The 9,457-nt window shown below is 47.1% G+C and overlaps 1 pseudogene; it reads left to right on the plus strand.

Moving 5' to 3' along the window:
* The first annotated feature begins 1,032 nt into the window (after positions 1 to 1,032).
* On the plus strand, positions 1,033 to 6,070 carry LOC116520809 (annotated as a pseudogene).
* The last annotated feature ends 3,387 nt before the right edge of the window (positions 6,071 to 9,457 follow it).

Raw genomic sequence — 9,457 nt, forward strand, 5'->3', positions numbered from 1 at the left:
ACTTAACAAACAGAAAATTTGGGGCTAAATTGTGGTCGTAGGTTCGAGGATTACCTGTATGTACACTGCAAGCTTATGCACCAGAGAGAAGTTGTGTGTCCAATCACACTTGCCAATAAAGAATTTCTATGATTCTATGAAGACCATATCCCATTGATGAATATTAGATGAATGGCTCTCATCTGCACCTTTTTAATTGAGTGATTTTGTATTGTTTGGGTACAGCAATATATTATTTTTTACTAGCTGATTTATCCTAATCTTGTATTAGACAGGAAAAGCCCTGATTTTGTTGAAATGTCTAGACCAAACGTAATTCTAATGTTGACTTTTCCCCCTTTCCAGAAGGAGCCCCCTTATGGAGTACTATGAAACTGTTACCATGACAACTCCATGGCGCTGTACAGTAGAACCCGTTTTATGGCAGTACGGTAGAAGCCATTTTAAGGCCCAGCAGGCTCTATTTTAACAGAATACACATCCCAAGCGATGTTAGGGGTGTCTTACCCCCACAATATTTTTTTTCCCAGAGAGTAAGTCATCTGTGTACCAAGTTTGGTTGAAATTGCTCGAGGCGTTCCAGAGTTATGCTGAAACACACACACACATACAGACAGACAGACAGATAGACAGACAGACAACCATATATATATATGGAGGGAGGGAGAGTGAGTGAGTTTTGGAAAGTGCTTGGAAATTATGTTTTTCAAGGAAGTATTATGGAAATGCATTAAATAATAATAAAACCAAGCCCCTCATCCTTCCTGCACCCGCCCAGATTTCCTTGCAGCTGTATAGTAGGAAGAAAACCCACAAGGGACTTTGTTTCTATTCTTGCTGATGTCTATGGAGATTCTCAGTCATCCTGGTCATTGCCCCAAAGGTCCTTTTTCAAGAGGCAACTGAACTTTCTGGTTTTTCTTTGAAGACATTTCGCTTCTCATCCATCTCCCCACCATCCATCCAGTCAGAGCTGAAGAAGCTTCTTGGATGAGAAGCGAAATGTCTTCAAAGAAAGACCAGAAAGTCCATCTGCCTCCTGAAAAAGCACCTTTGGGATATTCTTGCTGGTCTCTTCTCAGGGCACAATGTAGCCCTGACCAACTGTTAAGAGTATTGGTCAGTCTCCTGGTTAAGCTTCAAGTTTACCATTTTGCTTGTGTATTCCAGTTCCTCTAGAAATTGCTTCTTGCACAGGATCCCAGAAGGTAGACTTGACTGATCCTAGAAGTTTGGAAACAGAGGAATCCCTAAGAATCCCCTATGCAGGTGAGAAAGAAAGAGATGGTGGGGTGGGGAAATAGATAGATAGATAGATAGATAGATAGATAGATAGATAGATAGATAGATAGATAGATAGATAGATAGATAGATAGATAAACACCGTATTTTAGGTACTATAAGATGCACTGGTGTACAAGACGCAACAAGATTTTGAAGAGGTGAGTAGGAATAAAAAGGTTTTGTCCTTCCCGGTCCCCAGGAGCACTCTGCAGGCTTCAGCAGGGCTGGGGGAGAAGGCAAAACTGTTCCCATTTTTGCAGAAAATGGCCCGTTTTTCACAAAAACATGTGCATTTTTGCCTCGCCCCAGCCCTGCTGAAGCCTGCAGAGTGCTTCTGGGGCCTGGGGGAAGGCAAAACCCCCTCTGTTTTTGCAAAAACAAAAAAAAACAAAAACAAAAACCGACTGATTTTTGCAAAAATGGGATGTGGGGGTGGGGCTTCAGGAGGCCAAAAATGGCTGTATTCGTTGTATAAGATGCATCAATATTTCCACATTCTTTTAGGGGGGGGGGAAGGTGTGTCTTACACTCTGAAAAATACGGTAGATAGATATCTCTCCTATCTATATATATAGCTATAGCTATATCTATTTATCTATATCTATCTTAGAATGAAGCTGGAAGAGGTTCCACCAGAAGATGAGTAAGAGCTAAATCTGAGATGAGAGAGCAGCTGCAGCCAATCAGAATGAGACACAATCGCTGAGTTGAGTGTTTATGTGGCCTTGGACGCCTGGTACTTCAAGAACAGTGGATCAAAACACAATTGGGGTTTCAAATGTCTAGTTAGGAGGCATTTTGACACAGGGCTGCCAACCTTGGCAACATTAAAACTTGTGGATTTCAACTCCCAGAATTCTGCAGCCAGCCAGCCATGTTGGCTGAGGAATTCTCGGAGTTGAAGTCCACAAGTCTTATATTGTCAAACTGGCATCTTCTTTAACACAATAACACAATACAGAGGCAACTTTGAGGAGTCAGCATGTTTGGAATTTTAACTGGTGGCTACTGAAAGACAACAGTTGCTGTGGAAGTTTTATTTGTTCATAAAATGGCCGCCATGGTCATCACTGTAAGGTGTAAGATTTCCGTTTACCAAAAGTTGGAGTAATCCTGAATATTTTCCATCCTATAATGGACCATTTCTGTAAATGAATCTGATGGTCGAGCATGGTGATTTATCTGGCAGCATACCAGTTTCATGTTTTGTTTTCTAAAAATTAAAATAGTAAATGCAGGAGAGATGACCAGGAATCTTACGGGTACTAAGGAAGGGTTTGGATACCAACTGTCTCTACCAGTGGTGGGTTTCAAAAATTTTGGAACCTCTTCTGTAGGTGTGGCCTGCTTCCGGGTCCACTAGTGGAACCTCTTCTACTGGGTTCAGTAGATTTGACGAACCGGTTCTACCGAATAGGGTGCGAACTGGTAGGAACCCACCTCTGGTCTCTACCTTTCTCCTACCCTGCCTTATAAGTGTTCAGACCAATGTTTCTCAAATTGGGTGACATGAAGATAATGTGAGGTTCAACTCCCACATCTTGGGAATTCTGGGAGTTGAAGTCCACATCTTTTCAAGGTGCCAAGATTGTGAAACGCTGATTCAGAAGAATCTTAGAGTCTTAGAACCATGAGCCCTCTATGATTTATGGACTTTTATGACTTATGATTTTAATGACATGTGGACTTCAACTCCTAGAATTCCCAGTCGGCCACAGTCTAGAACAGGGGTCCTCAAACTTTTTAAACGGGGGGACAATTCATGGTCCCTCAGACACTTAGCGGGGTTGGACTGACTGGGTGGGCATGGCTAGGTGGCCATGTGACTTGGTGGGCGTGGCCACTGTAGTAGTCCATTAAACAATATACCCAAATTAAACTTTAATTTGTTATGCTCCTGGGGGTGGGAAGCAGGGATGTGGCTGCCTTGGGGTGTGTGTGAGGGACTTAATTAACAGAGTTAATCCCTTGTGGGTTGGATTAACTCTGTTAATCCAGCCCACATAGGACCATGTGGCTGCCTCACCCACATTGCCCCATCTACCCGCCGGCCCCCACCCACCATGTGGAGGCCTCCAGAACCACTCTGCCACCCAAAAGCAGGCCTGTGTTTGGCCCCCTGACACCTCCATGCATCCCATTTTTGGCCTCCTCGGCAGGGGTAGTATACATTTACCTTCTGTATCAGTTCGCAAATGTGAGCGTGGACTCACATGTGCTTTAGGGCAAAATTAAATGGCCTAAATAGGCCGCAGAGCATCTGCGATTTCTGCTACCGGTCCAAACAAGTAGAATACCAATATTCGGTACCAGAAGGTGGGTGGGGGCCAGTGGGTAGATGGGGAGATGTGGGCAGGACAGCCTCGAGGTCCTGTGCGGGCTGAATTAATGGCTTTGGCGGGCTATATTCGGCCTGTTCACCATAGTTTGGGGACCCCTGGTATAGAAAGACCATACCCAATACCTGGGAATCTAGATTACTTGAGCAAATTATGACTGAGTCATGATGTCATCTTGCAAAGGACTATGCAAGATAAGCTATGTACTAGCTTTATCATGACACAGTTTGAAATTCTATGTCCTTTGTGGAATGACACGATGGCACCAGTCGCTGTTCTGCTATCATTATGGCTTTTAGCAGATAGTGCTGAGCCTGACTGTTCAAGGCAACTTCTGCTCCAGAATGTCCTCACCCTAGTGGGAGAGCCGAGTCAGTTTGGTCTTCTGGATGACACACAGTTGGATGTGGAAAACTTAAATTTGCCGAGACTGCTGTTTTTTCTGATTTTTAATCCGGTCTTGTCTTTCATTTCCCCAGGCCGTGGATTATAGCATTGCCCCTGAATGAAGAGGAAGGGGAGATTGTCCTGAGCATTGAGCCCAGCAGCCACATGGAACAGGACGACGTGCCTGCAGTCAATGTAGCCCCTGTGTCCCGAGGGAAGGGAGAGCGCCCTTACCCCTGCAGCGAATGTGGGAAGGCATTCAGCCAGTGGTCCAAGCTAGTGCGCCACCGGCGTATCCACACAGGCGAGCGTCCCAACACCTGCACAGACTGTGGAAAGTCTTTTACTCAGAGCTCCCACCTAGTTCAGCACCGGCGGACGCACACGGGCGAAAAGCCTTACGTCTGCCAGGACTGTGGCAAGGCCTTTTCTTGGAGCTCCAACCTGGCCCAGCATCAGCGCACCCACACTGGGGAGAAGCCGTATGTCTGCCGGGAGTGCGGCAAGGCCTTCTCGCAGAGCACCAACCTCATCAAGCACCAACGTAGCCACACCGGCGAGAAGCCCTACCGTTGTCCCGAGTGTCCCAAAAGCTTCTACCGCTCTTCCGATCTCATTCAACACCAGATCACACACACCGGCGAACGCCCTTTCAAGTGTGAAGAGTGCGGTAAAGGCTTTACACAGAGCGCCACTTGGTCAAACACCGTAAGATCCACGCTGGAGAGAAACCCTTCCGTTGCAATGACTGTGGCAAGACCTTCATCCAGAGCTCGGAGCTCATCCAGCACCAGCGGACTCACTCGGGGGAGAAGCCCTACCAGTGCCAGGAATGCGGCAAACGCTTTGGCCATGGTGCCACCCTGGTCAAGCACCAGCGGCTTCACATGGGGGTGGAGCCCTACCGCTGTGCAGACTGTGGCAAGACTTTTGACTCAGCTCTGCACTAGAGCGCCACCCGGCGGTGCCACAGCGAAAGCCGCCCGTACGCTTGCGGGGAATGTGGTCAGAGTTTCTCCTTAGCCTCCAACCTCACTTTTGCACGCTCGTATCCACCGCGGCGAGAAACCGTACCGATGTGCCGATTGCGGCAAGTGCTTGGCATGAGCTCCACCCTCATCCGCCACCAGCGCATCCACACGGGTGAGAAGCCTTACGCATGTTTGGACTGCGGGAAGGCCTTTGTCCGAAGCTCGCACCTCACCCAGCACCGCCGAACGCAACACTGGTGAACGGCCGTACCATTGCGAGGAATGCGGCCGGCGTTTCTCCCAAAGCTCCAACCTCATCACTCACCAGCGCATCCACATGGAGGAACGGCCCCACGTCTGCCATGGCTGCGGGCAGCGCTTTGCCCTGGAGGAGGAACTGCAGTGCCACCAACAGGAAGAGAATGGGAAGTGCAAGGAGAAAAGAAAGGCCAAAGAACCAGACAGAAGTGTTTCCTCTGTAGAGGACCTATATGGCAGCAGCCCTGAGGATGATGTCCCCATGCAGGAACATTCGGAAAACAGCAGCGTAACATGTGCCATGTGTCGTCTGGACGGCAAAGATGCTGGAGGAGTGGAGCAGCTTCAGAGCCGCCATGCTGTTCACCTTTGTAATATTTGTGAGCAGAGCTTCCAAGATGCTGAACGTTAGCACAGCACGAGGAGAGCCACACTTCTTATATCTGCACGGAGTGTGGGAGGAGCTTCGATGATGCCGGAACCTTGGCTTGCCATCAGGAGGATCATGAATCTTGGATATGTGGCACATGTGGACAGATGTGCAGGGATAGTGTGGCTCTGGTTGAGCATGAAGAAACCCATTCACTGCCCATTAGTAGGCCATGTAGGGTGAAACTGATTGACCGCAAAAGAGAGGGGCAGCATGAGAGAAGCAGGAAGGGCAAGGAAAATATGAAGCATTCGTTGGTCCAAGAACCCCCCAAGGTCCTGCCATGCATCAATTCCAAGGTTGCGGAGAGAGACCTCATGGAGCCAGAGGAAGCCCAGGGAGCTTGGGTTCGTCTTGAATGTGGGAAAAGCTGCAAGGATTCTCAATCCTAGGGAGTCATCAGCAGAGTCACAGGGAGATCTCTTGTCTGCTCTGACAAGGGCAACGGTGAGGTCAATTTCAGGCAAGAGAAATTGTACCAATGTTCTGAATGCGAACAGGATTTTGGAGATGTGTTGGCCCTGACTTGCCACCAGAGGGAACAGAAGTGTGGGAATCTGGATCAGTGTTGGAGTGTGGTCAGCCTGTGGTGGACACCTCAGCCCTTAACGCTCCGCCAGGAGAGGCAGCTGGGGGACAAAGTTCATGAACGTCTTCAACCCAAAGAAGCTTCCAGTCCTGAGTTAGACATTGCTGTACATCAGAAGAATCGGACCCAGGAGCCTTCTGATACAGCTTTCATTGACCCTCAAGAAGTCTTCGCAGAAGAAGAGACTTCCAGTGAAAGTGCTTTCTCTAGCTTCAATCAGGGAAAACCATTGGAAGGTCAGCCGTTCTGTTGCTCCTCAGGTCTTTCTGCCCACCAAGGAACCATCACGGATGACAACACTTCCAACAAGAAACCTCAGAGAATCCCCGTGGGACCCTCTGGTGGGCTTCCACAGAGCCATTCATCTCCTTCCTTACAAGAAGATGAGTCCTGCTTGCACCCACAGGATGGCTGTAGAGTCAAGAGTCCCTTAGATGTTTCTTCTTTCAAGAAGCCTCTGTCCGTGCTCGGATCTCTCCAAAGAGTTGCATCCTAGACAAGTCTTCTCCGGTATCAACAGTAATGACTGCCCTCATCCAACAGTCGAGCACCAAGCCCTACAAGTGTCACGAGTGCGAGCAGAGTTTTGCCGCTGCGTCCGCTTGTCTCATCACCAGATCGGCCACACAAGGAACGTTTGCTGAAGTGCCCTGAATGTGGGCAGGGCTTTCCCGGAAAGGTGGGCTCTGATCCAGCACCAGATGGACCACAGGGTGGAGAAACACAGAGGGGCCCATGACCCATCATCATCCCCAAAAGAGAATTGTAGCAAAGACAGGGGGAGCCCAGAACTTGGGGAGAACTTCACAGGGTTCTCAGCCATCCTTCTGCACAGAGAGAACCATATCTCTGAAAGGAGCATGTTGCTGCGGCCCAAGGACCATGAGCTGATGGAAAGCAGACCTTGGCTGATGCCTTGGAGACCTCAGAGTCCTATTTCAATCTTGACTTGGGTAAATCTCCCTGCTCTGGTGGTCTGTTGACCCAGCACCACATACGACCAGATAAAGGCAGATATTTTGTGCGTTCTGAGCCCAGGAAGATTTCCAGAAACAGTTCACATTTCTGCTGCACCATCTCCAGAACCACACGGTGGAGAAGTCTTGATGCCCTGAAATTGCAGGTCATGTCAGTATGACTTGTAGCAGTGGCCATGTTCATGCTTTCCCCTCCTGGCACACAGGCCTATTGAGCTGTGGGGCCCTTCGATGCAATTGTGGTTTTTGAAGTCTGCCAATCAGAGGACAGTTGTCAGCTAGGAATTATGGGAACCATAGTCCCAGAGAGCACCAGGTTGGGGAAAGTTGCTTCTGATGGAGATAAGACACAGACATTACTCTATGGATGGGATGTAGAGATAAAACAGAACTGAATGTGTTGTTTGGCAGATATGCAAGATGAGAAACCCTTATAATACTTCTCTATCCATAAAATAAAGCAAATTTCCTTTCCTTTCCTTCCTCTTTACCCTTTAGTTTCCCCTTCCTTTCCCTTTCCCCTTCCCTTTTTCTTTCCCTTCCATTTCATTCCCTTCCCCCTTTTATTTTCTCCCTCCCACTCTCCTTCCTTTCTTCCCTTCCTTCCTATCTTCGTTCCCTCCCTCCCTTTCCTTCGTCCCTTCCCTTCCTCCCTTTCCCTCCTTCCTTTCTATCTTCTTCCTTCCTTCCTCCCTCCCTCCCTCGCTCCCTCCAACCTTCCTTGCTTCCTTGCTTGCTTGCTTCCTTCCTTCCTTCCTTCCTTCCTTCCTTCCTTCCTTCCTTCCTTCCTTCCTTCTATCTTTTTCTTCCTATCTTCCTCCCTCCCTCCTTCCCAACAGGCAAAAAACTCAAGATGATGTGAACTCAAATTTCTGTCATCTGTAATGGATGAACGGAAGTGGAAATGACTTGAACTGGGATTCATGATCAGTTTAGAGCAGTGGTTTTTCGAATTTGGCAACTTTAAGATCTGTGGGTTTTAACTCCCAGAATTGAATCCTGGGAATTGAAGTCCATGAAAACCCTGGGTGTGAAAAAAATTGATAGAAAAAGAAAATGATTTTTTTCCCCCAAGAATCCATTTCTTTCTCTGGCATATTTTAGTGCTTCTCAGAAAAACCTACCCCACTGCAAACAGATTTCTTGAAAATCATGAAGAGAGACCTTTTGATCAAATGAAAATTGCCCTTTCTCGCCAAATGATGGCTTCCTGTCATTGGCAATTTTGCATTCTATATTGATCGGGTTTGTTTTATTGTACATTTGATGGCAAGTTGGAGGTTTTGACAAAGATTATGTTGCTACTTCCATGCCACCAGATGGTATCTATAAATCAGAATACTCAGATGCGCGCATCTTCTATCCAGATGGGCAGCATATATACATTTAATAAATAAACACATCTCCCACACCATAGATTTCTGCTCCTTGGAATAAAACCTTATATAGCAAAGAATGTTGATTGTTTGCTGAAAGGGGTAGGTCTAGGCAGCATTTACGATTTATCTCCTTGATAAAGTTCTGAATATTCCAATCTTTCTATATTGCCAGTCTCATATTGTAGAGATGGTAAATAAATGATGGTTGGCTTATTCCAGACAGTTTCAGAGATATAATGGATGTCTCATTTGGATCCAGGTCAGGGGTAAAATCAACTTACCTTTGTTACTGGTTCGGTAGCAATGTGAGCACATGTGCGCACGCTCACATTGCTTGGATGGGGCACCTCCACGCATATGCAGGACCTTCCATGCATATGTGCAGAGTGTCAAAAATGGAAGTGATGACATCCAGGCAGGTGGGCGGAGCCTGCTACCGAGCGTATTTGCAAATGTAAGCGGACAGCAAGGGGGCAGGAAATCCGCTGTGCCACACAATTTAGATTAAGTAGAAATCAGGAAATGCTGCTTTCTAGCTAATATAAATATTATTAGCTGATCGTCAGAAATACCGGTTCGCTGGAACCAGTAACATTTTTTTACTACCAGTTTGGGTAAACCAGTAGCATTTTTACTACCATTTCGGGCGAATCAGTCCAAACTGGTAGCATTTCACCCTTGATCCAAGTGTACAGCAGTCAGAATTTATAATTAAAAGTTGATGAATATAGTGGGTCTTTAAAATAATAATATACTGGAACAGGTCAATCTAATCACAGGAAGCAATGTCAATGTTATGATTTAAATTCCCCCCTCCCCCCCAGAAATGGATGAGTGGTCTTG

The sequence above is a fragment of the Thamnophis elegans genome, chromosome Z (genome assembly GCF_009769535.1).
Source record: "Thamnophis elegans isolate rThaEle1 chromosome Z, rThaEle1.pri, whole genome shotgun sequence".
In the NCBI taxonomy this organism is placed as follows: domain Eukaryota; kingdom Metazoa; phylum Chordata; class Lepidosauria; order Squamata; family Colubridae; genus Thamnophis; species Thamnophis elegans.